The sequence below is a fragment of the Ylistrum balloti genome, unplaced genomic scaffold (assembly GCF_031769215.1).
Source record: "Ylistrum balloti isolate Yb309-2 unplaced genomic scaffold, AGI_CSIRO_Ybal_v1 Utg370090, whole genome shotgun sequence".
Lineage (NCBI taxonomy): Eukaryota > Metazoa > Mollusca > Bivalvia > Pectinida > Pectinidae > Ylistrum > Ylistrum balloti.
Window position 1 is genome coordinate 565,051 of NW_026782122.1, and position 16,341 is coordinate 581,391.

The 16,341-nt window shown below is 38.2% G+C and overlaps 1 protein-coding gene across 6 annotated transcripts in view; it reads right to left on the reverse strand.

Annotated features, from left to right (window-relative positions):
* Positions 1 to 16,341, reverse strand: part of LOC132549913 (cys-loop ligand-gated ion channel-like) — a 156,486-nt gene that overhangs the window by 56,862 nt on the left and 83,283 nt on the right. The window lies entirely within an intron of this gene.

Below are 16,341 nucleotides of genomic sequence, written 5' to 3' on the forward strand. Positions count from 1 at the left end.
TCCATAAGCATTTGCAATCAGTAATTGATTTATACTGAATGTATTTAAGGGCCTATACTACACAATTGTTACGAAATAACTTACATTAATGCTAATATATAATAGTAGGCGATAGTGTACAATGCTTATGTTATATTACAGTTTTGTTCCTACACGAATACCAGCAAGCAAACTGATGAGCATCAAACACATCCGACTTCAAAACTCGAGGAAATATTTCAAACTATATCTATCTTTGAATAAAACACTGGTTCTCCAATTAGTGAATAAAACCAGTGTTTCGATTAGTTAGCAATACATGTATAACTTTAACAAAAGATGTGTAGGAAAGCATGAACAGTCTTAGGACATGAATAAAAGCGAACCTGACCATTCAATAGAATGCCTATCTATTCAGTGATCGATAATATTGATGTAACCATTGTATCTCTGTACTGTTCACGTCATAAAAAAAAGTAATGCTCTGTGATTTCTGATCAGATAAAACCAACACATCACAAACTAACGTCCATGTTCTCGTAAATATTCGGCAGTAGTTTCCGTCTAGCTAGGAATCAGAAACACACCTATCGAGCTCTGTTAGGATTTTATACGGTGTATATCGTAGGTTTGGCACCAATAATATAACAGGGACAACAAAGACCTGGGCCATCATACCATATAGATACGTGATAATGGCTAGAATCATTGCCCAGCACATTGGCAAATTGACGACGATTAAACCCAGCCAAACGACCCCACAACGCATATCTATCTTCCGATAAGTGTATAAGATCGGTAATATTGCCTTTATATTGCTTACGATTTAAGACCTTCATGTATGGATACTGAACGGCAACATACATAATACTGTCATGTTCCTTCTGATCTCCCCCACTGGAAAATGTTTTTATCAAACGTATAAAGATTAATCCGATATTGGTTGTGATAAATCGAAATAGTTACGCTGGCATCTGTCACCTCGACGATCAGGGTTCGATTACCGGTAGTCTGCTTTACTTTACAGCATGGCCACAGGAGCTTCTATCTGGACTAGCAAGTGAAGTAGAGAGGTAATCACCAGGAAGTACAGCTACCTTAATTGTTTCCGGAGACTATAAAACGTGTGTAAGAAGCACTGAAACTATCTTACTCGGACACTTTTGTAAAGATTATAACACAGAATGTTCCCAAAATCGTGAACAAATATCACACATATTTAAATATGTGTATGGTAATTGTCATTCCCTTGTATAGTCTTGGTGTGATATTATTTCGTTCCAAAAGGTTATATGTTCATAAATACCAATTACCGTACAACAGAAAACCTACATACCTTTGTCACCTGGCCATATATCAGTCATATATCTGGAGTTCCACCTATGTTTTACATTGTGTACATCTTCCCTGGCTTTCATCTCCGGCTTTTATTTTCCAATCAATAGAAAAATTATTCGAAGGCATTAAAGTTAAATTTTAACTGTGACAAAAGGAACGTATTTTTCTTCTTCAAAATTCACGTCTGTGTTGACTTACCGATTAGCCGAGACAAAAATATGGATGTAAAGATGTAAATAAGAACCTGACTTCCTATGATGTAGTTGATTACCATAGTTACTTACCACAGTGATTCCCTGGTTATGGAGATATTCTGATGTAGATCCATCAAAATGCAACTAAGATATAACCGATAGAATTAATTGTATACAAAAACAAAATTAAACAATAAAATAAATCTGGACTTATTTCTAATTGTTCTTTTCTTTACATTACATGCAATATCCAAATATGGTAATGAATTCTTGTAGGTATTAAAATAGAAATTTTATAACCGTATTTAATACTATGACGTCATATTCTATGTATACCATGCGCTTACTTTGACTTGCAACATCACCATCTGATTGATTTATCCGAAAATAATTACTGTAAAATGACTTTACAACAATTATCTAATTGCAATCACAACGCCGCCCAATTAGAATGTTTGCCAGAAAGCTTATATCTTAATTGCCCTGACGTAAGTATACAGGGGGTATTAAACAGGTGTATTGGTGCTAGATTGTACTTATAATGACACTCATTTCTTCCCAATATTACAACACTGACGGAAACGTTAAGATTTTTTAATTCAATTTTTACATCAAATTTCTTTCTGATAATAATGAAGCAAATTTTATATTTCCAATAATTTTATCATGACATAAATAACGTTCCAAGCCGCCATGTATTTAAAGACAGACAACTGAGAATTTTTTAACATGTTGCAACCGACCTTAATTTGTCTGAATTGAAATGCATTTATTGATATAATATTCAACGTTGGCATCCCAACACTGCATCGGATACAAAATTAACCGCATCAAAATGTCATGATCGACACGCAATAAAAACACGTTTTAATTTCAAGGCAGGAACTTGTTTTTTTCCAAGCCGATTGCATAGACCTTATTTAAGATGGATTAAGGGTTCCTACGATTGTCATTAATGAGCGTCGCTGAGCAATAGATATGCCATCACTGGGAATGTTTAGATTTCTTAGCCGATTAAACATTATTGGCAGGTAATTCATCAATTAAATAATGATAACATCTATTGGGTATTCTAATTAATTCTTGAACTAGTCGATGGTATTTGAAAATTTCTATTTAAATCATTTATAAATGAGGTTCGTCTCCAAAGTCTTATCTAACAAGTCTTTTAAGCAAGTAAAATGAGATTTGAATAGCGATAATCACAGGTATTATTACAGAAAAATGTTAAATATCTTGACGGTCATTTACACCAATTTGGATTTTGTCATCTCTGGAGTTTATCTTGCATGCTACGTTTTACTTAATCTGAATAATGACAAAGTTCAAAGTATAAAAATGTATATGGAGCTGTTCTGAAATTATCTGATTTATGAAAATTAAGAAGTTGATAGAATCACAGGCGCTAGTGAACTTCTCCATGTAGCTTTTGCTATGTCTTTCTTTTATTTTGTGTTGTCTCTGTCGCCTCCATGGCTTAAACAGTTAGGCTCTTAACGTTGCTAACGAGTCCTTGAAGGACGAAACAACAGTATGATGCAGTTTGAATCACTGCATGGCTCTACTCTATATAACTTTAATTTGTTTTGAAAGGAGCTGTATTCTTGTGTTTTTGCAAAATTCTCATAGTGAAAAATATTGACTTTGCTGGGCATTAAAGCCAAAGGGATGTCGATTTATTTAAAACCAAAAAATCACAACAGACAGAAGAGTTTTCTGGAAAGGTTAGAAAAACATATTGCGCTACCTTTAAGTGCCGTTCTTAATGGTTTCCTTCCATATGGTTTGTTTCCGCAGGGTGTGATTTCATGTTAAATTACCATTGTTAAATGATTCCCATAAAAAGATGGCATTAACATTGGGGTAGAACTTGTTGCCCAAAAAACATTAAGTTGTTTGGAGCAACAATTTTACAATTCTCTAAAAGCAGAAAAAATAGATTACGCATTTTACAAGGTTTAACTTTTTAACGACTTTAGGAAAGGAAATGTTGTGCACGTGAAATAGGCTTTATTAGACATTTTAGTTAAATGTAGCCCTGGAAAACGTCATCATTTTCTGTTTCAGGTGATAAATATTTATTTCGTTTCTTCAAATTTCATCTATAATTTGAATAAAAACGTCCTAAGTTTTAAGAATAAAGAATTAAATCAAGCAAAATGAAAAAAAAAGAGAAGAAAAATACTGTTTCCTTACGAACAAGATATAAATACTTAAGTTATGCTAACGATTGATGACAAATAAAGACCTGTTGTAATGGTACAGACCGATGTGACCAGATGTCTACTAATGGCAGAAAACAACGTATCAATGGACACGCCCACCTGGTCGACCAGGTAACTCCCTATCTTTAGTTACCAATGCCCCACTCGACCAAAACCAACCAAAAACAAGATAAACAATGACTAGAATAGGATCCGAGGAAACATTTTCACAACAGGAAATACATCGCTATCTGCCAAGTTGAACCAAAATATAAATTCCTACTTTAAACACAAAGGAGAGAACCAAAGTGTTTCGAAGGCATATCTAAAAATATTTCATAAAATAATTAGTTCATTTTCGAATGATTAAATTAAGAAAAAGGAAGAGAGAAAAAAAGAAATAAAGTATTGATCATCATGTATGTAACTAACTGTTACAACTATCTTTTACTTGTCCTTGGCTTCAGTGTTTATAAGAGATTGCTATACATCATATCAACAAAACATAGCAAATTAGTTTAATGGGCTTTTCGTTTGTTTGTTTTTCTTTTATTCTATATTTTCACATTGAATTATACCACACAGTATATATAAATAATACATAACAGGAACAGGGCGTCATTGACTTATGATATAAACATACTGTGATGACGGACGACAACAGATAAATAGTTTTTATAGGAGAACATGCTTACTCTTTTTGAGCACCTGGTCTTATTCTCCTTGTAATTTTTCAGGAATCTCCTTGTATGTATGTCTTTTGTGCATATTGTACCCTGTTTCTATGGAATTTGAATTTGAATTATGATTATATTGACATGTTGGCATTTTCGTGATGTGTTTTATGTGTTAAACTACATGTAAGAGCCGTATATCCTCAACTAAAAAGCAGCTTGAATTCTCAATGGACTATAGACATTGCTCAAAAGATTAACAAGTGAAGAGAATCTTTAAATACAAACTTTGGAAAGATGCAAACAAACAATGGACAAAACTATATCATACAGCTCTTTCGTCCTTCTAAGACTCGTCAGTGATGCTACATCATACAGTTGTTTCGTCCTTCTAGGACTCGACAATGATGCTACATCATACAGTTGTTTCATCCTTCTAGCGCTCTACAGTGATGCTACATCATACAGTTGTTTCGTCCTTCTAAGACTCGTTAGTGATGCTACATCATACAGTTGGTTCGTCCTTCTAGGACTCGACAGTGATGCTACATCACACAGCAGTTCTTTTAGGACTCGTCAGTGATGCTACATCATACATCTGTTTCGTCCTTCTAAGACTCGACAATGATGCTACATCATACAGCTGTTTTGTCCTTCTGGGACTCGTCAGTGATGCTACATCATACAGTTGTTTCGTCCTTCTAAGACTCGTTAGTGATGCTACATCATACATCTGTTTCGTCCTTCTAAGACTCGTCAGTGATGCTACATCATACATCTGTTTCGTCCTTCTAAGACTCGACAGTGATGCTATATCATACAGCTGTTTTGTCCTTCTAAGACTCGACAGTGATGCTACATCATACATCTGTTTCCTCCTTCTAGGACTCGACAGTGATGCTACATCATTCAGCAGTCCTTCTAGGACTCGTCAGTGATGCTACATCATACATCTGTTTCGTCCTTCTAAGACTCGACAATGATGCTACATCATACAGCTGTTTTGTCCTTCTGGGACTCGTCAGTGATGCTACATCATACAGTTGTTTCGTCCTTCTAAGACTCGTTAGTGATGCTACATGATACATCTGTTTCGTCCTTCTAAGACTCGACAATGATGCTACATCATACATCTGTTTCATCCTTCTAGCGCTCTACAGTGATGCTACATCATACAGTTGTTTTGTCCTTCTGGGACTCGTCAGTGATGCTACATCATACAGTTGTTTCGTCCTTCTAAGACTCGTTAGTGATGCTACATCATACATCTGTTTCGTCCTTCTAAGATTCGTCAGTGATGCTACATCATACATCTGTTTCGTCCTTCTAAGACTCGACAGTGATGCTATATCATACAGCTGTTTTGTCCTTCTAAGACTCGACAGTGATGCTACATCATACATCTGTTTCCTCCTTCTAGGACTCGACAGTGATGCTACATCATTCAGCAGTCCTTCTAGGACTCGTCAGTGATGCTACATCATACATCTGTTTCCTCCTTCTAGGACTTGACAGTGATGCTACATCATACAGCAGTCCTTCTAGGACTCGACAGTGATGCTACATCATACAGCAGTACTTCTAGGACTCGACAGTGATGCTACATCATACAGCAGTTCTTCTAGGACTTGTCAGTGATACTACATCATACATCTGTTTCGTCCTTCTAGGACTCGACAGTGATGCTACATCATACAGTTGTTTTGTCCTTCTAGTACTCGACAGTGATGCTACATCACACAGCTGTTTCGTCCTTCTAGGACTCGTCAGTGATGCTACATCATACATCTGTTTCGTCCTTCTAGGACTCGACAGTGATGCTACATCATACATCTGTTTCGTCCTTCTAGGACTCGTTAGTGATGCTACATCATACAGTTGTTTCGTCCTTCTAAGACTCGACAGTGATGCTACATCATACAGCAGTCCTTCTAGGACTCGTCAGTGATGCTACATCATACAGTCGTTTCGTCATTCTAGGACTCGTCAGTGATGCTACATCATACAGTTGTTTTGTCCTTCTAGTACTCGACAGTGATGCTACATCACACAGCTGTTTCGTCCTTCTAGGACTCGTCAGTGATGCTACATCATACATCTGTTTCGTCCTTCTAGGACTCGACAGTGATGCTACATCATACATCTGTTTCGTCCTTCTAGGACTCGACAGTGATGCTACATCACACAGCAGTCCTTCTAGGACTCGTCAGTGATGCTAATTCATACATATGTTTCGTCCTTCTAGGACTCGTCAGTGATGCTACATCATACATCTGTTTCGTCCTTCTAGGACTCGTCAGTGATGCTACATCATACAGCTGTTTCGTCCTTCTAAGACTCGTCAGTGATGCTACATCATACACCTGTTTCGTCCTTCTAGGACTCGTCAGTGATACTAAGGGCCTGGGGGAACGACTGAGGAAAATTCAAAGTCAAATTTTTTAATTTGGGAGGTGTAGCAGAACTATAATTCGAAAAAAATCGTAATTTTTAACATTTTCTTCAATATACAATGTTTACATCTTTTACACGAGGATGCTTTATTGAGGTGATTCATAGGCACTATAAATACGTTGTAAATATTTTTACTGCCTGTCCTTTCACAAGTTATTTTGGTGTATAATTTGAGTTATTTGGTGGTATAAAGTTGGTTTAAATGTCAGGATGCAAACACAGCATGATAATACAAAAGCGAAACCTGAAGAGACAGGCAAACAATAGGAAACATACCAGGAGTCAAACATGATAGATTGCGTAACAACCATTGAGCACAGTGACCCTGACGCTTTGTCACATCAATGTGTAGAGACACTTATGGTTCAATGAATACTAAAGTTTTCTGTTGTTCAGCATATGGAGATAATAAACTGTGAATCAGGAAATTCCTTCAGCGGTCTTAACCTTGAAGATGGTGACCTGTCAGAACCCAAGGGCAATCTTAATTATGAAGGAGGTGACCTGTCAGAACCCAATATCAGTCTTAACCTTGAAGATGGTGTTCTGTCTAAATACTAGATCAGTCTTAACCTTGAAGATGGTGACTTGTCAGAACCCAAGATCAGTCTTAACCTTGAAGATTGTGACCTGTCAGATCCCAAGATTAGCCTTAACCTTGACGATAGTGACATGTCCGAACCCAAGATCAGTCTTAAACTTGACGATAGTGACATGTCCGAACCCAAGATCAATTTTACCTTGAAGATGGTGACATGTCCGAACCCAATATCAGTCTTAACCTTGAAGATTGTGACCTGTCAGATCCCAAGATCAGTCTTAACCTTGACGATAGTGACTTGTCCGAACCCAAGATCAATTTTTACCTTGAAGATGGTGACATGTCCGAACCCAAGATCAGTCTTAACCTTGAAGATGGTGACATGTCCGAACCCAATATCAGTCTTAACCTTGAAGATGGTGACATGTCCGAACCCAAGATCAGTCTTAACCTTGAAGATAGTGACATGTCAGAACCCAAGATCAGTTTTTACCTTGAAGATGGTGACATGTCCGAACCCAAGATCAGTCTTAACCTTGAAGATAGTGACATGTCCGAACCCAAGATCAGTTTTTACCTTGAAGATGGTGACATGTCCGAACCCAAGATCAGTCTTAACCTTGAAGATGGTGACATGTCCGAACCCAAGATCAGTTTTTACCTTGAAGATGGTGACATGTCCGAACCCAAGATCAGTTTTTACCTTGAAGATGGTGACATGTCCGAACCCAAGATCAGTTTTTACCTTGAAGATGGTGACATGTCCGAACCCAAGATCAGTCTTAACCTTGAAGATGGTGACATGTCCGAACCCAAGATCAGTCTTAACCTTGAAGATAGTGACATGTCCGAACCCAAGATCAGTCTTAACCTTGAAGATAGTGACATGTCCGAACCCAAGATCAGTCTTAACCTTGAAGATAATGACCTGTCAGAACCCAATATCAGTCTTAACCTTGAAGATGGTGACTTGTCAGATCCCAAGATCAGTCTTAACCTTGAAGATAGTGACATGTCAGAACCCAATATCAGTCTTAACCTTGAAGATAATGACCTGTCAGAACCCAATATCAGTCTTAACCTTGAAGATGGTGACTTGTCAGATCCCAAGATCAGTCTTAACCTTGAAGATGGTGACATGTCAGAACCCAATATCAGTCTTAACCTTGAAGATAATGACCTGTCAGAACCCAATATCAGTCTTAACCTTGAAGATGGTGACATGTCCGAACCCAAGATCAGTCTTAACCTTGAAGATGGTGACCTGTCAGAATACTAGATCAGTCTTAATCATGACGATGGTGACCTACCAGAACCCAATATCAGTCTTAACCTTGAAGATGGTAACATTTAAGTCCTCATTTTCGACCTCCACCTTGTAACTGGTGACTTTGCAGTCTTCAATATCGATCTGTAGCAGTCCGCGCTCTATAGCGCTATATTTCACAACGATACAGATTAAATTATAAGTCATAATTATATCCAAGCGTCTTAACCCCATGTGACACAAGAACCGGTTCCACAAGAACGTTTGACATCTTGCTACACTACAGGATCATAAAAACGTTTGATACGCGTTTCATCATTCTTTTCCTGTTCTCTCTGCTTCACTGACAAACACTTCAGCAAAATTCATGTAACGAGGTAAGTATTTTGAATGCCAAAAAGTTTTGGTTGAGATCTGTGATAACTATGATGACTCGACATTACTTTCTAAGCTTGACAGGGCAGATACCGTCGAGGAAGTAGAAGACGCTTACTCTTCCGAAACACCTGGTCTTATTTTCCTTGTACTTGTTCAGGAGTCTCCTTGTAAATATTTCTTTTGTTCATTTCGATTGAGCCTGAGTTTGAATTAAGACTCTGTTGACAAGGGGACAAACGCATGCCATTATCATAATTCTAGTTTCTACTTGTTCCCTGTCGAACATGTAACATGATGGAAAATACAACGTCATGTCGACCATGAAATTGAATTGATTCAGGACGTATCTACACGACAGCTTTACGTAAACCAAAGGAAACGTAGGCTTGTTTACATCCTCCCAAAAGGTCATACTGAGATTAAAGGAGTCCCTATATATGTATACCTTGTAAATTAATCATCAGCCCACATCAAATTAACTCACGACAATTCTACAATGGTTTCTAATTAACTTTGGCCGAGGGACTTCCGGAGGATTTTTCACACGTCAGAAAACTAGGAACTTCTGAACGGAGGAATTGAATTTTTTCACACAAAAAGGGAGAATTTTCTTACGCTCAAAATGTCATATATATAGAATATATGATAAGTTTAACCGTTATATATTCATAATATTGATTTAAAGATCTAAAGCCACTACGTATTTACCAAAAAATCGATATCTGGATATTGATATTTCACTCCATAAACAAATAGGCGATGGAGTTTTCATGGATTTTCGCTGTCACACAAATCACCCTGTCCAATCTGAGGTTAGATTTAAAGGTTATGACTCTTGTGCACCTGTGTGTTTGTAATGCAGGCGTGTTTTCGTGTTGATTTCGACGTGTCTGTTCAGGACAGATAACAATTACTGAACATCGTGTATCCAGCAGCTGGTTCACAGCTGCACGCTGCACAACCGATCGCATGCCAAAGGACTCTGTTTATCCTAAATTCTAACCAAAGCTGTCGCCATCATCATAGTGACATTTAATCACAGGGGCAAATTCATATACATGTGTGGTTCGTTTGATGTTTATTGTGAAGGCCGGTTAACATACACCATAAAATATGAGATTATTATCTTGTTAATGATAGTTAATATCAACACTCAATAGTGCGTATCCATACTCACATATATAGGCAGTTATAGAGTGAACTGATCAAAAACACTTACTAGTCAGCTTATCAATTATTTATAATATTTCATTAATCACAATTGCCATAAGGTCATGAAAACGGCGGAATGGTGAGTATATATTCAGCATCATTGTTGTTGGCAAACATTTGGAAAAAAATCAAGAGATTTTCCGCGAGCAAGATTTTAAACGAAGTTTGAAAATGATGTTGTCAGACTTCAAGCTTTCCTACAAGATGAAATAACATTCTCTATTGTGAATTGGGTTTCAAGAATGGCGAAGGTGATGGAACCTCCACTAAGTCTTATCAATAACATGTAGTAAATGTTATCAAATCCATTTTCATGTGACTTGCAGTTGATACATGTGTGTACGTTAAATTTCCGTCTTATTTACATTCCATTTACTTATTCTCAGAGAATCACAGCTGAAGTCCATACGACTCCATCTGTTCAGCAGTATTCCATTCAATACCGCCACAACCCCAGCTGTTCCATAGTGTTCCATTCTGTGCGACCAAAGCTGCTCCGTACTATTCCATTAAATACGACCACAGTTTTTCCATCGTGTTCCATTCTATACCACCCCATCTGTTCCGCAATATTCCAATTCTATGCGGACAGAGTTGTTCCAATCCGTACACCCCAGATGTCCCGTAACATTCCTTTCTATATCATCCCATCTGTTCCATAGTGTTCCGATCAATACGCCCCAGCTGTTCTGTAGTGTTCCATATGACACCCTATCTCACACCATTTCACCAAAGCACTTGTATCCAATTTACGACACCGAAAAACTATTTTTTATGTTAAATCAAAGCCTTTTGCGTCATATCCATTTTAAAATCAAACCAAACCTTTTCAAATTGTAAACAATTTGCGGGCGATATCGAAATGTCCCTACATTCTATTAAAACTGTATAAAATAAATATGATTTTACACCAATTGCAACAATCTCTCACGATCTGGATAAAGATGAAATAACAGGATGTAATGAACAACACTAGATGATAATTTTGTGCTAAAAACCTATATTAATTGTTGTTTTGAATCCGTCCTTATCATGGCGACGCTGTAATCATAACCATTCTTCATTTAAATTAAAACTGCTGATACAAAATACCATTATATGGTAAACAGTAATCAACGCCAGCGTGTCGATATTAACGAGTAATAAATATAATCCCCTGCGTTACAAATGTGAACAGAAGTGACGAACAGACTCGGAAAGATACCCGATTGAGTAACAACATCTATAATCAAATATTTCGCTGACTTGCACAACGTCAAATTTCGCTCTTTAATCACGAAAAGTAATGCAGCATTGCTGTAGTAATATGGCATTTTGGGTTTGATGAATTTCACTAAGAAAAAAATGTTAACAAGAAACAAGCATGGAAACGGAAAGAGAATGCACCGTCAGTGTCTTTTCCTTCCCTACCCTGCCCGGCATGTTCCAACACTTCACTTAGATGTAGCAGTCACTGGCGTTCTCAATACACAAAGACATGGCAGAATTGAAAAAAACAATACTGCGTCAATCTGGAAAGTGTTCTTTTGTTTTTTGTTTGTTTTATTTAAACTATTTATAGTTAATCAAGTCACTGAAAACATACGTCAAATCTAGCATACATTTCATAAGAACTACCTTTGCCGGATCACTCATACAAGTTTGATTCGTGAAGCACTAATGCCAAGATCTGGACACCATATTTCTTCTAAATCGGACGTACAACCGGACGGACCCTACTTCAATCTACTGCTTACCTTGTTGATCCTAGTAATAACCCTTGTATATATAGAGAGACACATTATGATACAACTATATATATATATAAACAACTTAGGATGGTTTTATGTCCCTTATAAAGGGACTTCGGCGTCCATCGACCGAAGGGATTATCGAGACATCTAAATTTACACTGCCGCTCTGGATTTAGATTTATAGATTTATATTTGTTTGATGTCCTATGTATGTGATGTAATTTATGTTATATTTGTGTCTTGATAAAGGGTCAGATTGCCTCGAAAATTTGACAATTAAATGTACATACAAATGCGTTCGTAGAATAAGGTTCTGACAGATACTGGAATGGCAGGGCGTAGAGTCACGCCATTTACCTACATATTTGTAATTCAATATTGAGTTATTCAAAGTAACTATTTGAACCTCATCGACCGTTTGTGATGGAAGGAGATGGATGGTCATACCAGTAAAATTATAGAGAGGAAATTGTTGGTGGACACACCAAATACACAGAACGCGACAACTTGAGACAGGTTAATGGAGACAGCATATATCATCATTCCCTTTAATCAATTTGCTCTACAGGCTGTATAAACGGAAGCTTGTGGCAGTTGGGGTGGTGTGAAGGGTTCGTGCAAATCTTTGAAAATAATTATGTCATTACTATAAATTCCCTTTACACACAAGATACGGATAAAAAACCGTATCCTATCCGAACGGATCTAGATATCTGAAACAATGCACTTTTATTTCACGTCAATATATATATATATGTATGTATGTATGTATGTATGTATGTATGTATGTATGTATGTATGTATGTATGTATGTAACTAATAGACGCATTCATTAAAAGACCCATATAAATCGATCGATTTCACACGTAGGGGGGAAATTGGAAAATAAATAAAGACATGATAGAACGATAGGACAACTCATGTGATGTCTGGACACATTTGTTTTACAGAATAAGATAGAGTAGAAATATGAATTATGACTAATTGGTTCCTTAAGGATACACCGCTGTGATAATGTAGAGTAAAAGAAGAAAACAAGCTTTACTGATGCTGTATGATTGTCAATTCACTGAGGTGCTGACGTTGGCACCTGTAAGGTCTATCGACAGGCGCCTAATGGATAGTTGTCTGAAGACGTGTCCCTTTTGTTTTCAGTGATCGAATCACACGTATTTCAGAAGTCTGCTTGGCGCAAAGGGAGCCAATAGCGGACAGCACAGTCTAATGTTCGTTTAAAACACGTCCTTATTAACACATTTTCATTAAAAGAAGAAATGCCTACACACATGCCCGTCTGGCGGCTGTTATCTTCAGAGGCGCTTGATCGGTTTAATGGCCCTGACAACACATGCGTAGGTGAAAATGACATTTAACCTGAATTTTATTCGTCTCGATGCAGAGAGGAGTCTACAGATGTGTCCATAGCTCCAGAGACGTAAAACCCATGTAAACACCGAGTGAGGAGGAGGAATGGGGAGGATTTGTCACGTCAATATCACACAGTAACGTCTGTATTAAATCTACATGTAATTTGAATATTGGTCTGAACATTGATCTGTCTCTTTAGAATCTAATTTCGATGATAATATGAAAATTTGTCGAGGAAAACTGAACGTATATTATTTGTATGGAACATTAAACGTTAAAAAAAAAAAAAAAAAATTGGTGTTTAACCTTCTCCATTCACCTAGTCCATCACACTCATTTCGGGCTGTATTGAAAGACTGTCCACGTCCAATGACATTCAGGTCAGATTTCATTGATGTTTTCTGTTCAATAGCTAAAGTCAATTTGTTACCTTTACAAACTACTTAATATCGTATACAGTATAAAATCAAAACTAACATCTAAAATATCTATAAATATATATTAGTAGTCTTTATCAGTTATAGTCAGTCCTGTTTTTTTTAAAAATTGTATTAACCACTCAATATTGTAGAAAAACAGTACACGTGTAACATCTGTTCTATGTGATATTTAGATGGTTACTTTGTATGGAGATGACATCATTAGTTTTATATACCTTTCACACGGAAAAAAATATAAAATATGAAATAACATGGACCACAACAGCATTTCAAGATAACAAACTCGATACACCGATCGATTTACACAGAGCTGTAAAATATCACCGCAATACTGATATGTCTAAAATTGGAATGGCGTTTACATAATTCTTCTTCTGGTTTAATCATAAAGGCTTTGCTTCTGATATCAAATTGAGAAAAAAAGAGAAAGAAAAGGAACATCGCTATCTCTTTTAAGACGTGAAATATCGGCACTAGAAAACATTGAATTGCTATACCTTTTCTTTCCATGCCTGTGGAGGTTTCTGATAATTTCATTTTTCATTATTTTCATTCATCGTTTTGTAAAATCAATATTGAAAAAAAAATTTATTTTCTTTTTACATTTTTATGAACTTCACGTTCACATTAAACATCTTACAATGCAATCGTTTCTGTGAAACGTTTTTGTGAATTGTTGCCCTATCAAATTGCTGGTGTGACTCTACTTCACAGGTTTGTTGGAATACGTCGAGCGATGGCTCTTTGAGAGGCTAGGAATTACAATTATGTGATGCAATCATTTCGATCAGTTGCCATCGACAACAGGAACGGTAACTTTACCAACTTGATAGCCATTTCATTTACGAACTAGTCGGGGCGAGCTTGATATAATTAATCCACAAGTGCTGCTGGATTGTTTAGAGGACAGCAGGAGGATCACACTACTGCTCATATCAATTTCAAAACCATACATAATTCAAGTATAACAACATTTTATCAATCATGAACCTTACTTTGTTTCTTATCAAATTGGATTATGAAATAAAAACCGAATCAAAAAAGCAATTAAGAACATAATCCTATACTCTATGCAAAGAACCCCGATTTATTCATACAGGTGTGGTGTTTACGAATCGGAGTTTTGATATGGAATACACACCAAATGTAAAGATTTGTGGTTGTGGTTGTGGTTGTAGTGGTAGTGGTGGTGGTGGTGATGGTAGTGTTGGTAGTGGTGTTGATGGTGATGGTAGTGGTGGTGGTGTTGACGGTGATGGTAGTGGTGGTAGTGATGGTGGTGTTGATGGTGGTGGTGGTGTTGATGGTGGTGGTAGTAGTGGTAGTGGTGGTGGTGTTGATGGTGGTGGTAGTAGTGGTAGTGGTGGTGGTGTTGATGGTGGTGGTAGTAGTGGTAGTGGTGGTGGTGTTAATAGTGGTGGTGTTGTTGATGGTGGTGGTAGTGGTAGCGGTGGTGGTGTTAATAGTGGTGGTGTTGTTGATGGTGGTGGTGGTAGTGGTAGTGGTGGTGGTGTTGATGGTGATGTTGGTAGTGGTAGTGGTGGTGGTGGTGGTGATGGTGGTGGTAGTGGTGGTGATGGTGGTGTTGATGATGGTGGTGATGGTGGTAGTGTTGGTGGTGGTGTTGATCGTGGTGGTAGTGGTAGTGGTAGTGGTGGTGGTGGCGCTGGTGGTGGTGGTGATGGTGGTGTTGGTAGTGGTAAATGTGGTGGTGGCGTTGGTGGTGGTGGTGATGGTGGTGGTAGTGGTAGTGGTGGTGGTGGTGGTGTTGATGGTGATGGCGATGGTGGTAGTGGTGGTGGTGGTGGTGTTGATCGTGGTGGTAGTGGTAGTGGTGATGGCGTTGGTGGTGGTAGTGATGGTGGTGGTAGTGGTAGTGGTGGTGGTGGTGTTGATGGTGGTGGTGGTAGTGGTAGTGGTGGTGGTGGTGGTGGTGTTGATGATGGTGGTGATGGTGGTGGTGTTGTTGGTGGTGGTGGTGTTGGTAGTGGTGGTGGTGTTGATGGTGGTGGCGGTTGTGTTGATGATAGTGGTGGTGGTGGTGTTGATGGTGGTGGTGGTAGTGGTAGTGGTGGTGGTGTTAGAGGTATTAGTGGTGGTGGTGATGGTAGTGGTAGTGTTGGTGGTGGTGGTAGTGGTAGTGGTAGTGGTGGTGATGGTAGTGGTAGTGGTGGTGGTGGTAATGGTAGTGGTAGTGGTGGTGGTGGTGGTGGTGGTGGTAGTGGTAGTGGTGTTGGTGGAATTGGTAGTGGTAGTGGTGGTGGTGGTAATGGTAGTGGTGGTGGTGATGGTGGTGGTGGTATTGGTAGTGGTGTTGATGGTGGTAGCGGTGGTGGAATTGGTAGTGGTGGTAATGGTGGTAGTGATCGTGGTAGTGGTGGTGGTGGTAGTGGTCGTGGTACTGGTGGTAGTGGTGGTAGTGGTAGTGGTGGTGGTGGTGTTGATGGTGGTAGTGGTGGTGGATGTGGTAGTGATGGTGGTGGTAGTGGTGGTGGATGTGGTAGTGGTGGTGGTAGTGGTGGTAGTGGTGGTGGTGGTAGTGGTAGTGGTGGTGGTGTT